Raw genomic sequence first — 25538 nt, forward strand, 5'->3', positions numbered from 1 at the left:
GCATTACTCTAAGTAATTCTTTAGGGAACTCCAGAGAGACAAAAATCAAAGCTAAAGTTGTCACGTAATAAGAGATAAAGCAGAAGGGAAGCCCGAACAAATAAGGACTCGCAATAACAAGCGCCAAACAGGCCAACATCGCAAATATTCAGCAGTAATAAAGCAATCAATCATAAAAATTGCACCATCCTGTACCATCAACAAAATAATCTCCCTTTCAGACTGGAATACCTAATTGAAAATGTAATCGCCAAGACCAAGCTCCAATGATTTTTCTTGTGAAGTTGTCTACAACCTTTTTAATCACAGAAACCTAATGGACCACTCAACATTGATTTTATAAGAGAAAAATGTACTTCCGAAAGTTGCACACTATCGCACAGAGTAATCTGAAGTCGGTAGATTAGCTCTGCTTGATCTCTGTAGGAAATATACCATAATATATTTGCTATAATTATATTACGACATTTTTAAGTTGTTCACCAGTATAATTAAAATCAAAATTAACATCGAGTCATTGAATAATCAATAATAGTCCTTGTATGATTGCAATCTCAATGTAAAAATAACAATGTAGCAGATTCAATTAAGCCACTCCTTACCTCGCCATGAAGTAGTCATGTTTTCTTTTCCTCTTTGAAGTGCTAGAGTTGCAGCCTCGATTCTACCGCATTGGCCGTCATTGAACTGAATGGTCAGTGAGCAAGTAAAGAAACCCTAGATGCACTGCCTTAGTAAAAGAACTGCAAGTAATCATCTAGAAAGGAACGGTAGGTCAACAGCTAAATCATCTAAATAAAGGACTGACATAACATGAAAGCTCTAGTCAGGTTAACAAAATCACAACCTTTTCTGTAGAATTGGTAGCAATTATGAGCTAAGAACTTTCATGGTTTGAACCAGTACCTCTTCCTCCCGCCCGAGCACATTACCTCATAACCTCGTCCTCCTTATCATTTTTGCATGATATTTGACAAGCACACAAAGGACTCAGACATTTATATGTCTAATTTTTTTTAAATACTTGACATTTGGAAAGTAAACATTCCACCTGGGTGCATCTATGAACCTTGCTAGTTTTCTTCACAAACCCCTGCCCGACCAAAATTACATTACCACTGAATCTGGTAAGAAGAAAACAAGTTTAGTAAATGCAATGCAATGTGCATCAACATAATAACTCATTAATGTATATAGCTCTATGATCTCCAACAAGGAATGTGGGCATTCAATTGTCAAGGTTGCATTTCTTTCAGTTCTTTTGAGAGACCAACAGGAACATTGCCCTTCAACGGGGAACAAAATAGAGTACATTCTACAGCTATTCACAAGCCCATTTAGTTGTAGTAGCGACCCAATGGGGAACTTTTCTATTATTAGACACTTGCCCACGCAGTTAATAGTCAAAAAGAAATGATGAAACAAATGCATTGGTGAATTACCTGAAGCATACTCCACATAAATGTATTTTTCTACAGAGCAATATATATTGCAATGCACAATGTCGTCATCTACAGAGCAATATAGATTCCTTGTCACCTCCATAACGACTTCAACACAGCAAAATTGATACTCCCTCCAATCCGTATTACTTGTTGCTGAAATGGATGTATCTTAGATGTATGTCAATTATAGATGCATCTATTTCAACGACAAGTAATTTGGATCGGAGGGAGTATTCTACTTCTTCGATCTGCATGAAAGCATCCAAATTCAGAATTCCAATCTCCTACGATGTTAACTGTAACATACAATTTGGCGAAAACTACATGCACTACCCGAAACTACAAAATGCCCTGTCATTACCTTTATTGCATGCTTGACTGCATACTGAAACATGGGGCCAAATGGTAGCTCTAATCGTGGCAGTCCTTGTCAGTTGTCGTTCTAACACCGTTAGAAATATTTTTCGCTCAAGAGTTTCATTAAAACTCAGCTAGATGCCTTTCCCAAAATAGTAGTATTTTATATGAAGAGAATCATATAGGATCCACACTCATGAAGATTTCAGTAACGGAAGCATAACTATGAGTACTGTCAGCGGAAGTCATATTCAGTACTTTGATGGAGAATATCAGTGTCATCTTTAGAAGAATTTGGCCACATGTCTAATTTAATTACACAAACACCTATTTGCAGTGCCTTGATGATGAGAACATCACTATAGTCACTGATTAGCTGATTGCCAGTAAAATATGATTACTGTCCGGTGTAATGAAATAGCGGGACAATGGTGCATTGATGTCATGGTGGACCTAGGAACATGAGATTTACATCAAAATTCAGAATGAAGCTTGTAACAGCACATAGTTGCTAGGAAAATAAATAAACAAATAGAGCAAATGACGGCCAGCAGAATATTAAAATAAAGTTACCCATCAAGTTTGGTACAAATTCAATTATTGAGGATAATGTCTGCAAATTCCATTTAGAGGACCTCGACCTCTGAATCATATGTTTCATCCAGTTATGGAGAAGAAAGGCACATACTACAGAACTCATTTATGAAGCTAAACACTTGCTATATGCCAAGATCAGAAGATCGACACTTACTATATCAGGCTCTTCATTGTCATCTCGCCCATGATAATCTGAACAATCGAGCTTCAGAAGCTCATAAGTATCTCCTAGATCGGTCAATCCTGTTGCAGGGCAAATTCAACAGTTAACTGCGTTATGGTTTCAATACAATAGAAAGATACATAAGAGGCATCGTTATGTTGTACATAAATGAAGTATTACATGTTAGCAGTATAAGATGATGAAGCTGTTCGTCCCAGATAGTTCCAATTGCTTTGATAGTTCCCATCTCTACCCATGTTTCTATGCATTTTGGATCAGCATCTACAATGTACTACCTGCAATTACATATTAAAGGACATAAGGTGGTTGCTCAATGTAAAGCAAACATCATTTTCATGTCAAAAACAATAAGGGCAGATACTGTTTGATACAGATTGTGCTCATTCAAACTTCTAATCCTATAAGTGACTATAGACAAAGATTTGAGGTAAAATGTAATGCAACTGATTTGGTTTAGTGTTTGAGAAAGAGAGTGTGATGACGATTGTACCAAATCCAAAACAAAATGCAACTCAACTGTGAAACAATGAGTATCTGTAATGTAGCAAAAGAGGACTCAGTTTTGTCTTTCATCTCAAGCCCAACACTCACATCTTTTGCTGCATAATCTACCCATCACAGTGTAAGAGAACTGCCATGGTTTGCACTTGTCAGAACGACCGTGGACAGATAATCCAACATTGGCGATGAATTGAACAGGCTGCAAGAGAGGTAAGTGTGGGCTGTAAGGGCAACCCGAACATGGTCACCCATTCAGGGTCTATTTAGTACCCATACAACACGACTATCTTGATCATCATCATCACCCCTCATTTTTCTACCCAAAAAAGGTTGCCTCTACAGACCATGATACCCATTACACGCATGCCCACATGGAGCGATCAGTCTCAAGAGCATCTCATACCTGGCATCAGCGGACCAAACCCGCTTGGACCAGGGCATCAGACAACACCGTTCCAGCCGAAGCCACAACTGAATCCAAGGCAATACAACGACGGTGGCTGGCAGTGCTGTAGCGGTATGGAACTGATGCGACGGCCATTGGGGCGATGGGTCGGCAGTCGGCAATTAGAGATCGACTGCTTCGCGCGCACGCCCACACACACACAAACAGAGAGAGAGAGATGGGGGTAGTACCAAATCTGAAGCAACATGCAGCCAAGCTACCAAAAAAATCCATCGACGGCAGTTCAGTTCCCACGCCAGCCAGACCAATCTCTCAACCAGAACGCATGATGTGCCCCACCGCTCGGTCCTGAGTCCGCACCATCGCGGACGCCTCAAGCACCGGCAGGATCCCCAAGGGATTACAAACCGAGACGCGATCTGGAGCAGCGAGGGGAACTGGCCGCGAGGAGCGGCGACCCGGCGCGCCCATCGGTGGGGAGCCTGGCCAGCGCCGGCGGCGACGACGTGGAGGCGGCGTCTCCACTCAGTCCTCGGCGGCGGCGGCCTGGCAGGATCCCCAAGGGATCACAAACTGAGGCGCGATCTGGAGCAACGAGGGGAACTGGCCTCGAGGAGCGGCGACCCGGCGCGCCCATCGGTGGGGAGCCTGGCCAGCGCCGCCGGCGGCGACGTGGAGGCGGCGGTTCCACTCGGTCCTCGGCGGCGGCGGATCGTCTCGGGGGCTGGGGCGTCCTTGAGGGATCGTAGGAAATAGATGGAGAGAATTCTTTATTTGGCCATTTCATAAAATTTGCTTCTCTTTTTGGCCTCAAAAACTTGTTTCTTCCCTTTTTGTCATTAAAACTTTATTTTGTTCCTTACGTGACATTTCCGTCAGTTTTGGCTAGTAACGGTGTTAAGTCTGACCTAAAAAGACGATTTTACCCCTTGTGTAGTATGTGACCAGATTATTTACATGCAAACACAAAGGTAACATGATATATATTTTGTCATGGTTGAATAACAAACAAAAAATAGTACCAGATGTCTAAATACAAAAAAATGTTGCATGGGACTAATCATAATTACTACATTAGGAGCAGAACAATGACGACCCATTCAGCCTCTACTGTAGCGTATAAATTTGTACAGGTTAATGTTACGGGTGATAAATTAGACCGCAGTATGTCAACAAGTGATATCCCTTAGCTGTGTTCGCACCTCGATTGTGGCACACGCTCATGCCATTTTGTTACAGATTGACTCGCTACAATTTGCAAGAAGCCAAGAGCACAAGCTTCTGATTCTACAGGAGTCGTTTCAAAAAATGTCTCCATCAAGTCTAAATAATCATCTAAACTACCCACACACACGAATCAATGAGTCACTACCTGCCGAGATTGAATTGATCCAGCTACTCCGATGGCGTACGCCGGTGAGGTGCCGGCTAGACTAGCGTGCACTGTTCCAACATGCAAAATCTATGCAATATAATACGTCGGACACGTCGGACACGTCCGATGCAATATCTGTGCAGTATCATTTTTTCGATTTAAGGATAAAGAAAAATGGCGATATGGCCGCCGGGACGGCGCCGACACAGCGACACGGGAAGCCCAGTACTTGGTGTCGTGCTGCGTCTGTGATGCGATGCCTGTGTGTGCTTGCTGGGTATGTGTGCATCCTTGTTATGTAGGAGTACTCGTGTGTGTGTGTGCGCGCGCGCGCGCTGCCGGCTGCTGCTGGGCGCTGGCGTGGCCCTCCTGGATACACGCTACGCGCTGCCGGCTGCTGCTGGGCGCTGGCGTGGCCCTCCTGGATACACGCTACGCGCTGCCGGCTGCTGCTGGGCGCTGGCGTGGCCCTCCTGGATACACGCTACGCCAGGCTCTCCCGGATGGAGCTGCAACACTTTCGTCCATTCATGTTCACGCCATTTTTCTTCCATTTTTTGCTAACATACTACCATCAAGGGCAAAACAGTCTTTGTACATGTCAGTTAACACCGTTGGATGGAAAAATGGATGGAAGTGTCATGTAAGGAACAAAATGAAGTTTAAGTGTCAAAAAGCAAAGAAACAAGTTTTTTGGGTCAAAAAGGAAAGCAAATTTTAAGAAAGGGCCAAATAAGGAATTCTCTCAAATAGATGGAGGGGAGCTTTCACTACGTGCGTGCGAGTGCTTCGAGGGCACGAGGAATCGCTCCTACGGGCGAGCGGTTAATTTTCGTAGATTTTCTTCACACCGGTTATTTCTGAATCGACCGGCGATCGTGGCCTAGACAGGGCATCGCTAACAAAAAAAATTAGGTTGGTTCGCGGTTTCAGGGCGGAATAGCTGGGATGTGGGAGGTGGGATCGAGGATGAAAAAAACCCGTCTTTGATGGGATGAAAATTGACCGACGGAGACTACCAACTGCTCCATTAGAAATAGAGATACGCATATATGGCTGGTGGAGGCTCTATGGTTAATATGTTTTTGCGAAAAGCCAATTTTTCCCTACAGCAAAGAAATATATTTTACTTAACTATTATGGTAGTTGAAACAACATTGAGAAGGTTTCTCCAACTCAATGCCAATTAAAAGTAATTATCAACCCAACAAATTAATCTTAGTGTGATGAGATCAAATCAATAATTCAAGTACCAGATACTCAAGATGTCCATAACCGAGACACGTCTAACCATAATTAGTTTATACACTCTGCAGAGTTTTGCGCACTTTTTTCCACAAGACTCGATCTCCTCCATTGGATTTCTCGCACTACGGGATGTTTGAGAAGCGGATGACCGAGACACAGTCTTTCTGAAGCATTAACTCTTTACTCTGGGTGGACCGTTACACCTACTTTTCCCTACATCTGCTAGCCCGCCACTGAAAGAGGTCACGCAACATACTCAACTATGACAGAGCCCATAATGCCTTGTGGCTGCACACGGAAGTTTCTAGCATGAATAATCTTATGATCCCTTTGAGCCTGGGTGGCGGACCGTAGGATGATCACATGGGTACTCCAGGATATCCTAGGACAACACTGTATTCTCCAGATGCCCACAAGCAATCCACCCAGATGTGTATTAAAGTTGCCACCTTAAGTTGAACCATTAATTAACAACTCACATCTGTCATGGATACACTCAAACCCAATCCACGTGTACGAGCATAGCATAGCAATATAAGCATAACGTAGAACTAACTCCCAAGGGTTTGATAATAAAACAGGTAATAGGTTCTACCTCATCATCTACTTCCCAAACCCACATGTTAAGAGATCCCACTCATGCAATGTGTGAGGGTTGAAACTAATGCATAAAACCTGGGTGATAAAGGGGTATGATCAAAAATGTTACTTGCCTTGCTGACGATCTGCAAAACCTAGTGACTCGCAGTAGCACGCTTCACACTCCGGGTGTTCTATCGCAAACAAACAATAGCACACATAAGCAATCAAGATAAGATGCACGGATAAAACTCAAATTAGAAGATCTAACCAGAAAGTTCAACTGAAGAACTCCGGTTTTCAAAAAGAATCAAATCAAACGGAGCAACGAAACTCAAACTACGAAAGAAACAAGACCCGTTTACTAATCTGGACTAAAGTCCAATTTTACAGTACCAAAATCTTGTCCAGGTTGGTTAAACAGAAAGAGGGCTTCGAGACGAAGATCTAGGCGCTTGTTTCACCTGATTTGGATAAACGAGCGAAAAGATAAACTAAAATGAAAAACAGGGCAGAAATCACGATCGAAAATAATTGTAGAAAGCCCTAGAAAAAGAAAAACTAACGAATAGGCTAACAAACGAACGTTCGCTGTCTGCGGCTAACGGATGAACAGCGTTCGTTAAAACGAACGTACAAACAAACGTCCGCTATTTAACCGAACCGAGAAAACCGAAACAAAGCGATTCTAAAAAATGAGATCTAGATTTACGAAATAAAACCGATCGGTTTTTAAAAAAACCGACGGCTACCTCGTGGAACGGGACGGCGGCGCCGGCGTACTCCGGCGGTGGGGCGGCGGAACGGGGCGTCGGCGCGGCACAGCGGCAGCGGCTGGCGCGGGCGGCGGTGGCTTAGGGTTAGGGTTTGGGGCGCAGGGCGGCGGCTAGGCTCGGGTGGGCTGCGGGGTCGCGGGGCGCGATTTATAAAGGGGCCGGCCTGGGGAGTCCTGGCCGGTTACGGCCCGGAGTCATGTAGAACTTAAAAAAAACAAATATTCCAACGCGCAGAAAAACAATTAAAAGAAATACTAATCAGACTCCAAAAATCCTAAAATAAAATTTTCTCGTTCTCTAAAAATATAGCACACAAAGCGAACATTTATTTGGGCCTCTAATGCAATTTTGAAAAACGCGCATTTTTCCTAATTCAAATAAAATTGCAATAAAATCCAAATAAAATATATAAATTGATTTTAATATTTTTCCTCCAACATTTCATTTATTTTGGAGAAGTCATATTATCTCCTCTCATATAATTTTAATATGAAATATTTTTGGAGAGAGAAATTATTAAAATCACAGTGATCCTTGTTTCGATATTTGAGAAAATTCAAATATGAAAACAGTGAGATCCCCAACTCTCTCCGTGGGTCCTTGAGTTGCTTAGAATTTCGAGGATCGCAACACGAAAATGGAATAAAATATGATATGCATGAATGACCTATGTATAACATTCCAAAATGAAAATTTGGGATGTTACAAACCTATCCCCCTTAAGATGAATCTCGCCCTCGAGATTAGCGTTGACTAGAAAATAGGTGTGGGTGGTCTTTGTGTAGATCATCCTCTCATTCCCAGGTGGCTTGATCCTCAGTATGGTGGCTCCACTGAACTTTGCAGAACTTGATAACCTTGTTGCGAGTAACTCGGCTGGCAAACTCGAGAATTTTGACAGGTTTCTCGTCATATGTCAAATCACTGTCCAACTGAATTGCTTCCAGGGGCACTGTATCTCTCAGAGGAATATCGTCCATCTCTGCATGACACTTCTTCAACTGGGAAATGTGAAATACATCATGAACTCCTCATGGTCCTTCGGGTAACTCTAACTTGTAGGCAACCTCTCCCATGCGCTCCAAGACTCGGTATGGTCCTACAAATCTCGGGGCTAACTTTCCCTTAACTCCAAAACGTTTAACTCCTGCAGACGTGACACTCGCAGATATGCTCTGTTTCCGATTTCATAGACTACCTCCTTGCATTTTGAATCTGCATAACTCTTCTACCTGGACTAAGCTACCTTCAGTCTATCCCGAATCATCTTAACATTCTCTTCTGACTCTTTAATCAAATCCGGTCCGAACAACTCACGGTCTCCAACTTCATCCCACATCAACGGTATTCCGCACCTCCTTCCATACAGGGCTTCGAACGGTGCCATCTTCAAACTGGCCTCGTAACTATTGTTGGATGAGAACTCCGCGTAGGGCAAGTTGTCATCCCAACTGGATCCATAATCTAGCGCACAAGCTCTCAACATGTCCTCCAGAATCTGATTTACTCTCTCTGTCTGTCCATCTGCCTGCGGGTGAAAAGTTGTACTGAATTCTAATATGGTTCCCAAAGTTTGGTGCAACTGATGCCAAAACTTTGAAGTAAACCATATTCCTCTATCTGATACGATGGTCCTCAAAACTCCGTGTAGACATATGATCCTGGTCATGTATATCTTGGCCAACTTCGCACTTGTATAGGTGGTTTTCACTAGGATAAAGTGAGCTATATTGGTCAAGCGATCCACTACTACCCAGATAGAATCATATCCCGATCGGGTCCTGGGTAATCCGGTGATGAAATCCATGCCAAGCTTATCCCACTTCCATTCGGGTATCGGCATAGGCTGCAGTAATCCTGCTGGCTTCTGATGTTCTGCCTTCAATCTCTGACATACATCACATACAGCTACATACTCGGCAATATCCTTCTTCATTCCAGTGCACCAGAAACGCTCCTTCAAATCCAAATACATCTTGGTGTTTCTGGGGTGTATCGAGTATGGTGAGTCATGAGCTTCCTGAAGTATCAACTTCCTGATCTCGGCATTGTTAGACACAAATATACGGTCCTCAAACCACAAGGTGTCGTGCTCATCCTCACGAAAACCTTTGGCTTTGCCTTCAGCCATCTTCTCCTTTATCTCGGCAATTTCCTTGTCTTCTTCCTGAGCTTCTTGAATCTTTCCCAATAATGTCGACTGAACTTCCAATGTTGTAACAAAACCTCTAGGAACAATCTCCAAACGGAGTTCCCTGAGATCTTCTGCTAACTCCTTTGGAAATCCTTTACTTAAGAAGGTATTAGCATAACTTTTTCGGCTCAAAGCATCTGCTACAACATTGGCCTTGCCTGGGTGATAATGCAGCTTCATGTCATAATCCTTTATGAGCTCCAACCATCTCCTTTTCCTGAGATTCAACTCCTTCTGAGTAAAAATGTACTTCAAACTCTTGTGATCCGTTTACACATCACAACGGTTTCCAATAAGAAAGTGTCTCCAGGTTTTGAGTGCATGCACTACAGCTGCTAACTCCAAATCATGCGTGGCATAATTCAACTCATGCGGTCGAAGTTGTCGTGAGGCATACGAAACAACTCTTCCGTCTTGCATAATTACTCCTCCAAGTCCTAAGCGAGAGGCGTCGCAATACACTTGGAAATCCTTGCGTATATCCGGCAGAATTAGCACTGGGGCTGTAGTCAACCGTTTCTTCAACTCCTAGAAACTTGCTTCACATTCTTTAGTCCAATGGAACTTGGTATCCTTCTTCAACAATGTTGTCATAAGCTTCACAATCTTAGAAAAATTCTGAATGAATCTCCGATAGTATCCCGCGAGTCCAAAAAAACTGCGGATCTCTCCAACTGAGGTGGGTGCCAACCACTCAGTGACTGATTCAACCTTGGTAGGATCTACCGCTATACCTTCTCCTGATATAACATGTCCAAGAAATCCAACTTCCTTCAACCAAAACTCACATTTGCTGAACTTGGCATACAACTGATGCTCCCTGAGCTTCTCGAGAACTAAACGCAAATGCTCCTTGTGTTCCTCTTCATCCTTTGAGTATACCAATATATCATCAATGAACACCACAACAAACTTGTCCAAGAACTCCATGAACACCTTTTTCATCATGCTCATGAAATAGGCAGAGGCATTAGTCAATCCAAATGACATAACCGTGTACTCATAAAGCCCGTACCTTGTGGTAAAAGCTGTTTCAGGTATATCCTTCTCTTGAATCTTCAGCTGGTGGTATCCTGATCATAGATCGATCTTCGAAAACACTTTAGCTCCTTGCAGCTGGTCAAACAAATCATTAATCATCGGCAGCGGGTACTTGTTCTTGATCGTCACTTCACTCAACGCACGATAATCAACAACCATCCTCAACGATCCATCCTTCTTTTCAACCAAGAGCACTGGGGCTCCCCAAGGTGATGAACTCCGTCAAATGTAACATTTCTCCAATAACTCCTTAATCTGTTTCTTGATCTCCTTCAGATCATTCGCGGGCATCCGATATGGTCTCTTCGATATAGGCCCGGTGCCTGGCAACAGCTCTATCAAAAACTCGATGTCTCGATCTGGCGACATGCCTGGTAGCTCCTCTGGAAATACATCCGGATAATCCTTCACTACAGACACTTCCTCCTGAACAACTCCTGAGAGGGAATTTACTTGGGTTCTCCTTGGCGCATGCCTGGATACATACTTGATCCTTTTTCCCTTCGGGGTGGTAAGTAGAATTGACTTACTAGTGCAATCGATGTTTCCCCCATACATCGATAGCCAGTCCATGCCTAGAATCACATCCAAACCTTGCGACTCCAGAATTATCAAGTCGGATGGGAAAACATGACTACCTATGGTTAATGGCATCTGAAAACATCCACTGCTTGCCATATACTCAGCTCCGGGTGAGGTTACTAACATAGGTGTCCTAAGAACTTTAGTGGGAAACTTATACTTATCCACAAATCCCCTTGATATGTATGAATGCGATGCGCTAGTATAAAAAAGAACGATTGCAGCAAATGACTTAACTAAAAACTTACCGATAACTGCATCTGGCTGCTCTTCAACCTCCTCCACGTTCACATGGTTCACTTGTCCTTTGTTAAATGGATTGGGCTTCTTCCCAGAGTTCCCATTACCATTTCTGTTCTTCGCTTCAGGGCACTCAGTGGCATAGTGTCCAGTCTTCCCACACTTGAAACAAGTAATGTGGCTTAGGTCCCTCTTGGCGGGTGTGGCTGGATTGGAGCGGTTCTGACTGCTGCTTGCTCCATTTCCGTTCCCATTCTTTGGGCCATTATGATTATGAGAACCTCCTCCATTGTGAGTGTGTCCTCCATGGTTATGTGTAAGTCCTCCCGAGTTCGGGGTTAAACGAGGCTTCTGCTGAGCTCCTGAATTAAACTTCCCTTGTCCATACTTCCTCTTGCGGCTCTCTATCTGCTGCTGCTTCCCTTCGATCATGAGAGCTTTATCTACCAACTCCTGGTAGTTGCTAAATGTTGCCACCATTAACTGCATACTCATCTCATCATTCAGCCTTTCCATAAACTTCTCCTGCTTCGCGGCATCTGTGGCCACATCATCTGGGGCATAGCGAGATAACTTACTAAACTCATCCACGTACTGCCCCACAGTACGGTTCCCCTGGCGTAAGTTGCTAAACTCACGCTTCTTCATGCTCATAGATCCAGTTGAGACATGGGCGGTGCGGAATGCTTGCTGAAACTGCTCCCAAGTGACATTGGCTATAGGAAAAGTGGTTGTGTAATTCTCCCACCATGAGGCTACTGGTCCATCCATGTGAAGCCCCGAGACCGGAGCTTCAGATGCCTTCCATGTTTCCGAGTGTTGTCAGGTGTTTCGTTTTGGTTCGTTGCATCATGTGCTTTGCATCATGTCATCATGTCATCATGTCATAAGTCTTTTGCATCTCAACTAAATAAACCATATGGATCTTCGATCCATTTAAACCGAGGGAATTCACATGGTGATTCTCTTTATAACATATCCTCCCGATGTTAGGGAGCTATTTTAAATATCCCATTAACTTGGAATCACCCATCACACAATTGCATTACTCTTCAACTCTTCTTGTATCCGACTTAACCTCATATATTTTCCTTGTCATCTCTCTCAAGCCATACCCATGCATCATCCCTCTCACTTCTTTCTTCTTTCATGTCTTTGCAAGCGACCTTATTCCTCCTCCATTAATGTTCATCTTTTCCCTATAAATCTTGCCTTTGTCCTACACCCTCTCTGTCAGATTTCATCCATTCGAAGTTGTTTTGGTCAGGTTCAAAAATGATTGAAGTTTGAGAATAATTCAAACTCTGATTATTTTTCTACCTTCTAAAAATGCCAGAGCAATTTATTCAAACCCTACATAAATCCAGGGTTCCAGATATATTTTTATATATCTCTTTTTCCTAACCAAAAACCCCTGGAGTTTCCCCTTTGCTGTTTGTTTATTTATATAAACAATAAATTAAGAAAGGGAAGATTTTGGAAAGGAGAGGGAGCCCAGCAGCCGCACCAGTTGGCCAAGGCCCAGCTGGCGCCCTTCCCACTGGGCCGGCTCCAAGGCCCAGCCGCCCCCACCAGTTTCCATAACCCTAGCCCGATCTCCTCGCTCGCTATCCCTCTCTCTCTCGTTACCCTAGCCTCTCCCTCTCGTGTTCCCTCGCGCCGCCAGAGAGAGAGCCTTGGCTCGTTTCCCATCTTCATTCGCTCGAACCCCCTCCTCCCTCTCGATCTTCAACGCCAACGCTGCCGGCCTTCACCTCACGCCCTGCCGCCTCCGGTGCCGCGCTGGTGAGTGCCATCGCCGGAGTTGCTCCTTGTTGCCAGCGCCACCACCAAAGCGCGCGTCCTACTGCCGGAGCTCCATCCAGCCGCCGGCGACCTCGACCTTCAAGCGGTCGCCGCTCCTCCGCCGAGCCTCCTCTGGATGCTGGCTCGCCGTCCGGCCGCGTCGACGACCGCCACCTTGTCCCGCCGAAGGTGCTGCCTCCTCTGCTAGGACCGCCTGGAGGTCGCCGCCCGCTCCTCCCTCGACCCCGCCGGAATCTGGCACCGTCGAGTCCTCGCGCCCGAGACCATCCCTCCGCGGCTCGGATCCTGCTGTCGCCCACCGCCTGAGGCCCGCAAAACCACCGCTCTGCTGCTGAGCATGAGCGCTGCTCCTCTGCTCCGCTCAGTCACCCCTCTGCTCCTGCTTCCTGCCCTGCTGCACCGCCCGTCTCCATCCACCCCTCCACCTGCGTCCTGCAAGTCTCGCCGCTACCCCGAGCGTCCTATCCTCGAGCACGTGATGGTTGTGGTTCCGGTCAAGCGCTCTGACCTGTCGTTGCCATGGCCTTGCATCCCTCTGGCTCTGTTGTTTTCACGGAGCCACTGTTCCATGGCCACAAATGAGACCCATCGTACATCACCAAGACCCGCTGCTTGGACTAGATCGGTGCCGCTCCAAACCATCACACGGTACAACTACGTTGAGAGAACCCGAATACGCCGAGACTTGGGCCGACAAGAACCACGACATCCGTCGATCGCCAAGTACCCCTTCGTTTCGTCGAGACCGGCAAGTCCGAAGACCCCAAGTACCATGACAACCTCGAAGGGATTCAACTCCGTCAAGTTCCTCTAACGATGACCCGAACGGCTACGAAACGCGTACCATTACTGTCGCCGAAGACCCGTGCAACGGAACCGTCAAGTTCAACTACCTTCGTGTGTACCTTTACTTTCCACGATGACCGTGTACAACTACCATCCCATGCATGTCGCGAAGTACCTCTTCGAAAGGACCGAGTACCACTACCATCGACCCTCGAAGAACCCGCAGATGACAAGTTCCTCGGTGTGACCCCGAACACCTACGGAGTGTGTACAACTACGAAACGAGAACAACTACTTCCTCTACTTTGCACCGAACGAGAACCGTCCCGTTTTGCATGCTTCGAAGGTATAACCCCGAGACGATGCTCATGAACGAACGAATGCATGTTGTATGAGATGCACCCTTGTTTTGCCTCGAGTCTTAACTATCGGTGCACGTTGCCCCTCTTTTGCCTTGCCACCGACATGTGGGAACCCGATATCCGGGAGCGCCCCACCATCTTTTGCACGCATCTGCACACTTCCCCTTTGCATCGGTATCTCAATCGAGTACCAGAACCGGAACGTTGCCATGGCACCGTTACCGTTATCGTTGCCGTGGCACCCCTTTTCTTTCCACCACGGTGACAAATGCTTCATAATGCTCTTGTCAACTTTTTATAAAAATTGCATAAACTTGTTCATGTCATCCGCATCTTGATAACAACAATTAAAATGTTTAAATTTTTGTTGCAATAAATTACTAAGGCATATGGGGATTTACCGGATTCGTTATTTGTTATATCCGGCCCCATTTAAATTGTTTAGATGATGTAGTTTTGTTATGCCTCACCTCTTGCCATGTTTAACAACATTTAATATTGTTGAGTACCTAACCGGGAGTGAACTAAATAATGGAATGTGGTGTTTTGTCAATATGCATCCCGATGCATATTGAGCTCCACTTAACTTGTAGTGTTGTTTGTGCACTTTGCCATGCCATGCCTCATTAAACCGGACATGCATCCTACTTGGTTGTGCATCATGCCATGTTCATGTGGTGGTTGTTTACTATGTTGTTTGCTTCTTTCCGGTGTTGCCTCTTCGGGTTGGCTCCGATAACGTCACGTTTGTGAGGATTCGTTCGACTTCATCCGTTTGTCTTCTCATGGACTCATTCTTCTTCCTTGCGGGATTTCAGGCAAGATGACCATACCCTCGAAATCACTTATATCTTTGCTTGCTAGATGCTCGCTCTTTTGCTATGCCTACGCTGCGATGCCTACCACGTGCTTATCATGCCTCCCATATTGCTAAGCCAAGCCTCTAACCCACCTTGTCCTAGCAAACCGTTGTTTGGCTATGTTACCGCTTTGCTCGGCCCCTCTTATAGCGTTGTTAGTTGCAGGTGAAGATTGGAGCTTGTTCCATGTTGGAACATGGATATTTTGTTGGGATATCACAATATCTCTTATTTAATTAATGCATCTATATACTTGGTAAAGGGTGGAAGGCTCAGCCTTATGCCTGGTGTTTTGTTCCACTCTTGCCGCCCTAGTTTCCGTCATATCGGTGTTATGTTCCCGGATTTTGCGTTCCTTATGCGGTTGGGTTATAATGGGAACCCCTTGACAGTTCGCCTTGAATAAAACTCCTCCATCAAGGCCCAACCTTGGTTTTACCATTCACCACCTAGCCTTTTTCCCTTGGGAGTCGCGCATCCCGAGGGTCATCTTTATTTTAACCCCCCGGTCCAGTGCTTGTCTAAGTGTTGGTCCAAACTAGAGCCCCTTGCAGCGCCACCTCGGGGAAACTTGATGGCTGGTTTTAGTTGTACGGATTGCTTATCCGGTGTTGCCCTGAGAACGAGATATGTGCAGCTCCTATCAGGATGTCGGTGCATCGGGTGGTCTTGCTGGACTTGTTTTACCATTGTCGAGGATGTCTTGGAACCGGGATTCCGAGCCTGATCGGGTCTTCCCGCTAGAAGGATTATCCTTCGTTGACCGTGAGAGATTGTGATGGGCTAAGTTGGGACACCCCTGCAGGGATTTGAACTTTCGAAAGTCGTGCCTGCGGTTATGGGCAGATGGGAATTTGTTAATGTCCGGTTGTAGAAAACCTGAAGTTGACCTTAATTAAAATACATCAACCGCGTGTGTTACCGTGATGGTCTCTTCTCGGCAGGGTCCGGGAAGTGAACACGGTGTTGGAGTTATGATTGATGTAGGTTGTTCTAGGATCACTTCTTGATCATAGTTTCTCGACTGTGCTTTTGCCTTCTCTTATCGCTCTCCTTTTGCGTATGTTAGCCACCATATATGCTAGTCACTTGCTGCAGCTCCACATCATACCTTTACCTTACCCATAAGCTTAAATAGTCTTGATCGCGAGGGTGTGAGATTGCTGAGTCCCCGTGACTCACAGATACTTCCAAAACCAGTTTGCAGGTGTCGTTGAACCGTGCAGGTGATGCAACCAAGCTCAAGGAGGAGCTCTATGAAGATCTCGTTCATTATGTTGTTCCGTTTTCCAGTTGATCAGTAGTGGAGTCCAGTTGGGACGATCGGGGATCTGTGTAGCATTTGGGGTAGTCTTCTTTTATTTTAGTTCCGTAGTCGGACCTTGTATGTATTTGGTTGATGTAATGTTTTATTCATGTAAATTTGTGAAGTGGCGATTGTAAGCCAACTATGTAACTCTTTCCCTTATGTATTACATGGCTTGTGTGAAGATTACCTCACTTGCGACATTGCTTTCAATGCGGTTATGCCTCTAAGTCGTGCTTCGACACGTGGGAGATATAGCCGCATCGAGGGCGTTACAAGTTGGTAATCAGAGCCTTCCCCGACTTAGGAGCCCCCTGCTTGATCGAATCGCTGGCGTTGTTGAGTCTAGAAAATGTTTTGAGTCATTAGGAATTATATATATATCGGAGAGTAGGATTCTTTTTACTCCTCAGTCCCTTCGTCGCTCTGGTAAGGCATCCTGACGTAGAGTTTTGACTCTTCTCTTCTCAAATTTCACTATTTTTTTTATTTTTTTAGGATCACGCGGGTATCTTGGAATCGTTCCGATGGTTTTGTGACGAGAACATTGTTCTTGGTGCCTCCTGTCATTTAGGGGTTGTGGCAGTGTCCCGGGGAGTTGAGCTTCGAGGTGTTGTCGTCACAATTTTATCGTTGCAGTCCTGGAATACCTGAGTTTCGCCGACATCGAAAATCTCTTTTATGCAGTTGTTGGTGAGATAACCTCGACGCCACCCAGTACTGGGGCGGGAGTTCAGGAGTATTGCCATAACTCGTATAACGGATGCTTTTGGAAGGTTGAGGTAAACGATTTTCGAAGGTTTCTTGGTTATGTGTTGAAGGATGGATACAGCTGGATGTAGGATTTGCTAGAATTGGGTGAGATATTATGCTTCCCCTGTATCCCCAACACCTGATTGCATAACCGGAAAATTTCGGGAGTTTATAAGTGGGAATTCAAGTAGCTCCTAGGATATCTTTCTGTCAGATGTATGATATGAAATTGGGGTTCGACGTCTAGTGGTCCGCCTATTCACGGTTGGTTTTACAGTGGTCTCATTGTGTCTTAAAGAGTCCTTGGCTATGCCGACTCGGGGACGCTTCGTATGTCATGTGCACTGCCTTGTACATGATGGTGATGTACGATCGAGCCCGTGTAGGCCCCACCACAAAAACTTTGGACGAAATCTCTATCATATGTTTGTTCCGGCTTATGTTGCAAGACAATCCTTTGTTTTGTTTTGAGTTGTGGTATTCAAGTTGCTTCGAAGTCAAATGTTGATTCCATACCTTGCCTAAGCGGTGTTCTCATAGTCCTTTGTGAATACTAATCCTTCTCGATCATCGAGTTTGTCATTTCAATTTCTTGTCAACCGGTGTGCTTCTCTTCAAGTGCATCTGATCATTTCAACATCTGCAAGATCAACTCAAGCTCTCTCAACGGTGTTTGTTTCATCCTTCCGAAGGTGCCTTTGTTTTCCCACCCTCCCACCCTTGGTTCTTCAAGGACTCGGATTTCTTTATCGAGTATCCATCTTATTGATGTGAAGTCTCTCCATTCTTTTCCGTCAATGTTCTTATCCATTGATTCTCAGGAAGATGCTAACGAAGCTTCAAGTTTGTCTCTCGTCACTCATTTTCTTCTCCGGTGGATTCAATTCAAGCTTTCGGTGTTGATCATATTCTTTTCCTTATTTCAATGCCTTCTCATGTCGGCGCACCTCATATTCATTCACTTCTCGCTATTTAATTGTTCCGGAGTGCTCAAGATATCTCAAAGAATCGTGTTTCCACTCTGCATTCATTCAAGATCTTTCAAGAATGTTCTCTCATTCAAGTCTTTTAATTCAATCGGTGCATTCTCTCTTTTAAATTGTTCTACGGTGTATCTTTTGAGTGGGCCCTAACCCACAGGTCTTTTCCCCAGGATCTTACGTGACTCTTCTAATTTCCGTAGTTATTCTCATATTCATCTCAAAGTTTGACGTAAGAATGATTTATCATCAGTCAAGTGCCTTTCTCCAAGATCGATTAAATTCTTTTCATCGTTGGCTCAAGCTTTTCCATTCTTCATTCCGGAGTGCCTCAACAATTCTTGGTGGTGTTCCTCGTCGTCATTCTCGGGTTTTGAAGACCGAAGAAGAGTTTTTCCTCCATATCTTATCCGTTCTCTCAGAGATTCGTGATTCTAGTTTGAGGCCATCCTCTCATAATTGTTTTTGATTGTGGAAATTCTTTTCATCCTTCCGGAGCAATTCAAGAGTCTTTTCTGTTTGATTCTCTGAAGCCCATCATTTCAGAAGATTTATTCATTCTCAGCTTTCAGCTATCATTCTCCAAATCTTACCTGTGCATCATTCAAGTATTCTCTTATCAGCTCGTGATCGCTTCATTCTCATGTATCTAAATTCTCTCAAGCTTCTTCGTTCATTTGCTAATTCTTCCAGGTGTTGTCCTTATCTTTTCCTTGGTCATTTTAATTCTTATGGTGGTTCGTTCAAGACTTCTCTTCCTTCGTTATCATATCAATTCATTCATTGTTTCGATTCCACCGGTGTTTCGTTGAAGGCATTCTCAAGTTGACGCTATATCTATCTTAATCCTTTCTACGAGAATAAGTAATATGTCAAATCCGTTGATGTTCATCAATTTAATTGGTGATGGTACGCATAACGTAATTCTTATTCTTGCTTCATCGAGTGATTAATTCCCTATTCTGGAGGCTCATCAAATTCTTGTTTCCATTTGTTCATCTTTCTTTTCTGGAGTTCCAAGTTTTCTCTTTATCTCGTCGCAAAGCTTCATCTAATCATTGCAAGGCTTCAACCTTACTCTTCTCATCTTTCTTTTTGTTTGATCATTCTTTTGTTTACCGGAGTCCTTCATGAAGTTTCTGCATGATGGTCCATAAAGGACTTGATCCGTTCTCGATACATTCATCAAGATTATTTTCAGAGGAGCTCAAGAATTCTTCATCTTGCATTCCGGAGTGCAATTCTTTCTACCATATTATTGGAGGTGGTATTATTGTTGGAAATATGCCCTAGAGGCAATAATAAATTGGTTATTATTATATTTCCTTGTTCATGATAATCGTTTATTATCCATGCTAGAATTGTATTGATAGGAAACTCAGATACATGTGTGGATACATAGACAACACCATGTCCCTAGTAAGCCTCTAGTTAACTAGCTCGTTGATCAATAGATGGTTACGGTTTCCTGACCATGGACATTGGATGTCATTGATAACGGGATCACATCATTAGGAGAATGATGTGATGGACAAAGACCCAATCCTAAGCCTAGCACAAGGTCATGTAGTTCATATGCTAAAGCTTTTCTAATGTCAAGTATCATTTCCTTAGACTATGAGATTGTGCAACTCCCGGATACCGTAGGAGTGCTTTGGGTGTGCCAAACGTCACAACGTAACTGGGTGGCTATAAAGGTACACTACAGGTATCTCCGAAAGTGTCTGTTGGGTTGGCACGAATCGAGACTGGGATTTGTCACTCCGTGTAAACGGAGAGGTATCTCTGGGCCCACTGGGTAGGACATCATCATAATGTGCACAATGTGATCAAGGAGTTGATCACGGGATGATGTGTTACGGAACGAGTAAAGAGACTTGCCCGTAACGAGATTGAACAAGGTATCAGGATATCGACGATCGAATCTCGGGCAAGTATCGTACCGCTAGACAAAGGGAATTGTATACGGGATTGATTAAGTCCTTGACATCGTGGTTCATCTGATGAGATCATCGTGGAACATGTGGGAGCCAACATGGGTATCCAGATCCCGCTGTTGGTTATTGACCGGAGAGTCATCTCGGTCATGTCTGCATGTCTCCCGAACCCGTAGGGTCTACACACTTAAGGTTCGGTGACGCTAGGGTTATAGAGATATTAGTATGCGGTAACCCGAAAGTTGTTCGAAGTCCCGGATGAGATCCCGGACATCACGAGGAGTTCCGGAATGGTCCGGAGGTAAAGATTTATATATGGGAAGTCTTGTTTTGGTCGCCGGAAAAGTTTCGCGCCTTATCGGTATTGTACCGGGAGTGCCGAAAGGGGTCCGGGGGTCCACCAAGGGGGTCCACCTGCCCCGGGGGGCACATGGGCTGTAGGGGTGTGCGCCTTGGCCTATATGGGACAAGGGCACCAGCCCCAAGATGCCCATGCGCCAAGAGTCAAGGAAAAGGAAGAGTCCTAAAGGGGGAAGGCACCTCCGAGGTGCCTTGGGGAGGAGGGACTCCTCCCTTGGCCGCACCCTTCCTTGGAGGAAGGGCCAAGGCTGCCCCCCCTCTCCCTTGGCCCTATATATAGTGGGGGAAGGGAGGGCAGCAACACCTAAGCCCTGGCGCCTCCCTCTCCCTCCCATGACACATCTCCCTCCTCCCGCAGCGCTTGGCGAAGCCCTGTTGGAATCCCGCTACTTCTACCACCACGCCGTCGTGATGCTGGATCTCCATCAACCTCTCCTCCCCCCTTGCTGGATCAAGAAGGAGGAGACGTCGCTGCTCCGTACGTGTGTTGAACACGGAGGTGCCGTCCGTTCGGTGCTAGGATCATCGGTGATTTGGATCACGACGAGTACGACTCCATCAACCCCGTTCTCTTGAACGCTTCCGCGCGCGATCTACAAGGGTATGTAGATCCACTCCTCCCTCGTTGCTAGATGACTCCATAGATTGATCTTGGTGACACGTAGGAAAATTTTGAACTATTGCTACGTTCCCCAACAATTATGTCATTCTTGATAATTTGGGTTCATGTTTCATGATTCACATGTTGTTAGGAATGAGATATTTGAAATCCATCAATCTCTTCTTTGAAGTTATCTTGGGTTATAGTTCACCTAAAGCCATCCCTAAGGTTTGTTGCTATCTATGGTGCTTATAAAGGACCCTAGTTCTTCTTTTATCCTTCCGGTGAATAAGTTTCTCGTCTTCTTGTTCTTATAAATCCTATCTTTTCCGTGAATGGCAAGTTGTCACCTCATAATGTTGATATGCCTTCTATAAGCCCACTTTAAGCTTGTCCTTCCGTTGTTGGCGTTCCAACAACTCCGTTTGACCCTTCTCCTAAGTATGCCTTTTCAAGCTCTTTCGTGACAGAAGTTGGCATTTTCTTCTCCATTCTCCTATTTCATTTATATATCTTCTATTCTTTCGTTTCGGAGGCTTTGCGATGTTGTTCTTTTCACCCATCATCTCGTTTGGTCAAAGATCATGTTCTTTTCATGCCTATCCATTTAACCGTAGTGTTGTGCCCTTTTGCTCAAGTTCTTTTCGCCTTATCAAGCCTTGCACCTCTTTTCAACCGGAGTGCTGTCTAAGATCTTTCTTACCTCTTGTTCCATTCATTCAATAGTTCCAGAGGCAGTATGTTGTGATTTCATCAAGTATCTTCTCACCTTAGCAAGTTCTTATTCAATTTCTTTTCTTTTCAATCGGAGTGCTGCCCGAAGTTTCTCTTCCTTATTCCTCTTTTCTGACGGAGATTCTTAACTTCATTCATCTCTGTTGTATTCTTTTCTCAAATGGCTTAACCTTTTCAAGGTTCTTTGGTCTCACTCGTTTGTCAAAGAAGCAACTTAGTTTTACCTCTTCTCTTTCCCTTCCGTTTTCCCTCCGGTGCCATTCTAGATCTCGGGACGAGATCCACTCATAGTGGTGGAGTGTTGTGACGCCCCGAGACCGGAGCTTCAGATGCCTTCCATGTTTCCGAGTGTTGTCGGGTGTTTCGTTTTGGTTCGTTGCTTCATGTGCTTTGCATCATGTCATCATGTCATCATGTCATACGTCTTTTGCATCTCAACTAAATAAACCATATGGATCTTCAATCCATTTAAACCGAGGTAATTCACATGGTGATTCTCTTTATAACATATCCTCCTGATATTAGGGAGCTATTTTAAATATCCCATTAACTTGGAATCACCCATCACACAATTGCATTACTCTTCAACTCTTCTTGTATCCGACTTAACCTCATATATTTTCCTTGTCATCTCTCTCAAGCCATACCCATGCATCATCCCTCTCACTTCTTTCTTCTTTCATGTCTTTGCAAGCGACCTTATTCCTCCTCCATTAATGTTCATCTTTTCCCTATAAATCTTGACTTTTTCCTACACCCTCTCTGTCAGATTTCATCCCATTCGAAGTTGTTTTGGTCAGGTTAAAAAATGATTGAAGTTTGAGAATAATTCAAACTCTAATTATTTTTCTACCTTCTAAAAATGCCAGAGCAATTTATTCAAACCCTACATAAATCCAGGGTTCCAGATATATTTTTATATATCTCTTTTTCCTAACCAAAAAGCCCTCGATTTTCCCCTTTGCTGTTTGTTTATTTATATAAACAATAAATTAAGAAAGGGAAGATTTTGGAAAGGAGAGGGAGCCCAGCAGCCGCACCAGTAGGCCAAGGCCCAGCTGGCGCCCTTCCCACTGGGCTGGCTCCAAGGCCCAGCCGCCCCCACCAGTTTCCATAACCCTAGCCCGATCCCCTAGCTCGCTGGACCTCTCTCTCTCTCGTTACCCTGGCCTCTCCCTCTCGCGTTCCCTCGCGCCGCCAGAGAGAGAGCCTTGGCTCGTTTACCATCTTCGTTCGCTCGAACCCCCTCCTCCCTCTCGATCTTCAACGCCAATGCTACCGGCCTTCACCTCGCGCCCTGCCGCCTCCGGTGCCGCGCTGGCGAGCGCCATCGCCGGAGTTGCTCCTTGTTGCCAGCGCCACCACCGAAGCTCGCGTCCTACTGCCGGAGCTCCATCCAGCCGCCGGCGACCTCGACCTTCAAGCGGTCGCCGCTCCTCCGCCGAGCCTCCTCTGGACGCTGGCTCGCCGTCCGGCCGCGTCGACAACCACCACCTTGTCCCGCCGAAGGTGCTACCTCCTTTGCTAGGACCGCTTGGAGGTCGCCGCCCGCTCCTCCCACGACCCCGCCGGAATCGGGCGCCATCGAGTCCTCGCGCCCGAGACCATCCCTCTGCGGCTCGGATCCTGCTGTCGCCCACCGCCTGAGGCCCGCGAAGCCGCCACTCTGCTGCTGAGCATGAGCGCTGCTCCTCTGCTCCGCTCAGTCACCCCTCAGCTCCTGCTTCCTGCCCTGCTGCACCGCCCGTCTCCATCCACCCCTCCACCTGCGTCCTGCAAGTCTGGCCGCTACCCCGAGCACCCCGTCCTCGAGCACGTGATGGTTGTGGTTCCGGTCAAGCGCTATGACCTGTCGTTGCCATGGCCTTGCATCCCTCTGGCTCCGTTGTTTTCACGGAGCCACTGTTCCATGGCCACAAATGAGACCCATCAGACATCACCAAGAGCCGCTGCTTGGACTACATCGGTGCCGCTCCAGATCATCACACGGTACAACTACGTTGAAAGAACCCGAATACGCCGAGACTCGGGCTGGCAAGAACCACGACATCCGTCGATCGCCAAGTACCCCTTCGTTTCGTCGAGACCGGCAAGTCCGAAGACCCCAAGTACCACGATAACCTCGAAGGGATTCAACTCCGTCAAGTTCCTCTAACGATGACCTGAACGGCTACGAAACACGTACCACTACTGTCGCCGAAGACCCGTGCAACGGAACCGTCAAGTTCGACTACCTTCGTGTGTACCTTTACTTCCCACGATGACCGTGTACAACTACCATCCCGTGCATGTCGCGAAGTACCTCTTCGAAACGACCGAGTACCTCTACCGTGGACCCTCGAAGAACCCACGGACGACAAGTTCCTCGGTGTGACCCCGAACACCTACGGAGTGTGTACAACTACGAAACGAGAACAACTACTTCCTCTACTTTGCACCGAACGGGAACCGTCCCATTTTGCACGCTTCGAAGGTATAACCCTGAGACGACGCTCGTGAACGAACGAATGCATGTTGTATGAGATGCACCCTTGTTTTGCCTCAAGTCTTAACTATCGGTGCACGTTGCCCCTCTTTTGCCTTGCCACCAACATGTGGGAACCCGATATCCGGGAGCGCCCCACCATCTTTTGCACGCATCCACACACTTCCCCTTTGCATCAGTATCTCAATCGAGTACCGGAATCGGAACGTTGCCGTGGCACCGTTACCGTTATCGTTGCCGTGGCACCCCTTTTATTTCCACCACGGTGACAAATGCTTCATAATGCTCTTGTCAACTTTTTATAAAAATTGCATAAACTTGTTCATGTCATCCGCATCTTGATAACAACAATTAAAATGTTTAAATATTTGTTGCAATAAATTACTAAGGCATATGGGGATTTACCGGATTCGTTATTTGTTATATCCGGCCCCATTTAAATTGTTTAGATGATGTAGTTTTGTTATGCCTCACCTCTTGCCATGTTTAACAACATTTAATATTGTTGAGTACCTAACCGGGAGTGAACTAAATAATGGAATGTGGTGTTTTGTCAATATGCATCCCGATGCATATTGAGCTCCACTTAACTTGTAGTGTTGTTTGTGCACTTTGCCATGCCATGCCTCATTAAACCGGACATGCATCCTACTTGGTTGTGCATCATGCCATGTTCATGTGGTGGTTGTTTACTATGTTGTTTGCTTCTTTCCGGTGTTGCCTCTTCGGGTTGGTTCCGATAACGTCGCGTTTGTGAGGATTCGTTCGACTTCATCCGTTTGTCTTCTTCATGGACTCATTCTTCTTCCTTGCGGGATTTCAGGCAAGATGACCATACCCTCGAAATCACTTATATCTTTGCTTGCTAGATGCTCGCTCTTTTGCTATGCCTACGCTGCGATGCCTACCACGTGCTTATCATGCCTCCCATATTGCTAAGCCAAGCCTCTAACCCACCTTGTCCTAGCAAACCGTTGTTTGGCTATGTTACCACTTTGCTCAGCCCCTCTTATAGCGTTGTTAGTTGCAGGTGAAGATTGGA

At 45.5% G+C, this 25538-nt stretch overlaps 1 long non-coding RNA gene across 17 annotated transcripts in view; it reads right to left on the reverse strand.

Annotated features, from left to right (window-relative positions):
• The window catches only part of LOC119368412, a 7668-nt gene extending 3367 nt beyond the window's left edge, over positions 1-4301 (reverse strand). For 6 of the 17 annotated variants that reach the window (XR_005176655.1, XR_005176653.1, XR_005176656.1 and 3 more), the window contains exons 1-4: positions 3488-4275; positions 2743-2858; positions 1443-2642; positions 603-1124 (exon numbers count right to left, since the gene is read on the reverse strand). This is a non-coding gene — a long non-coding RNA (uncharacterized LOC119368412). Of the gene's footprint in view, positions 1-602; positions 1125-1442; positions 2643-2742; positions 2859-3174 lie in introns of all 17 variants that reach the window. The other 11 variants (XR_005176647.1, XR_005176642.1, XR_005176646.1 and 8 more) reach the window with 10 other exon arrangements.
• Between the last annotated feature and the right edge of the window lie 21237 nt (positions 4302-25538).

Source organism: Triticum dicoccoides, chromosome 1A (assembly GCF_002162155.2).
Source record: "Triticum dicoccoides isolate Atlit2015 ecotype Zavitan chromosome 1A, WEW_v2.0, whole genome shotgun sequence".
In the NCBI taxonomy this organism is placed as follows: domain Eukaryota; kingdom Viridiplantae; phylum Streptophyta; class Magnoliopsida; order Poales; family Poaceae; genus Triticum; species Triticum dicoccoides.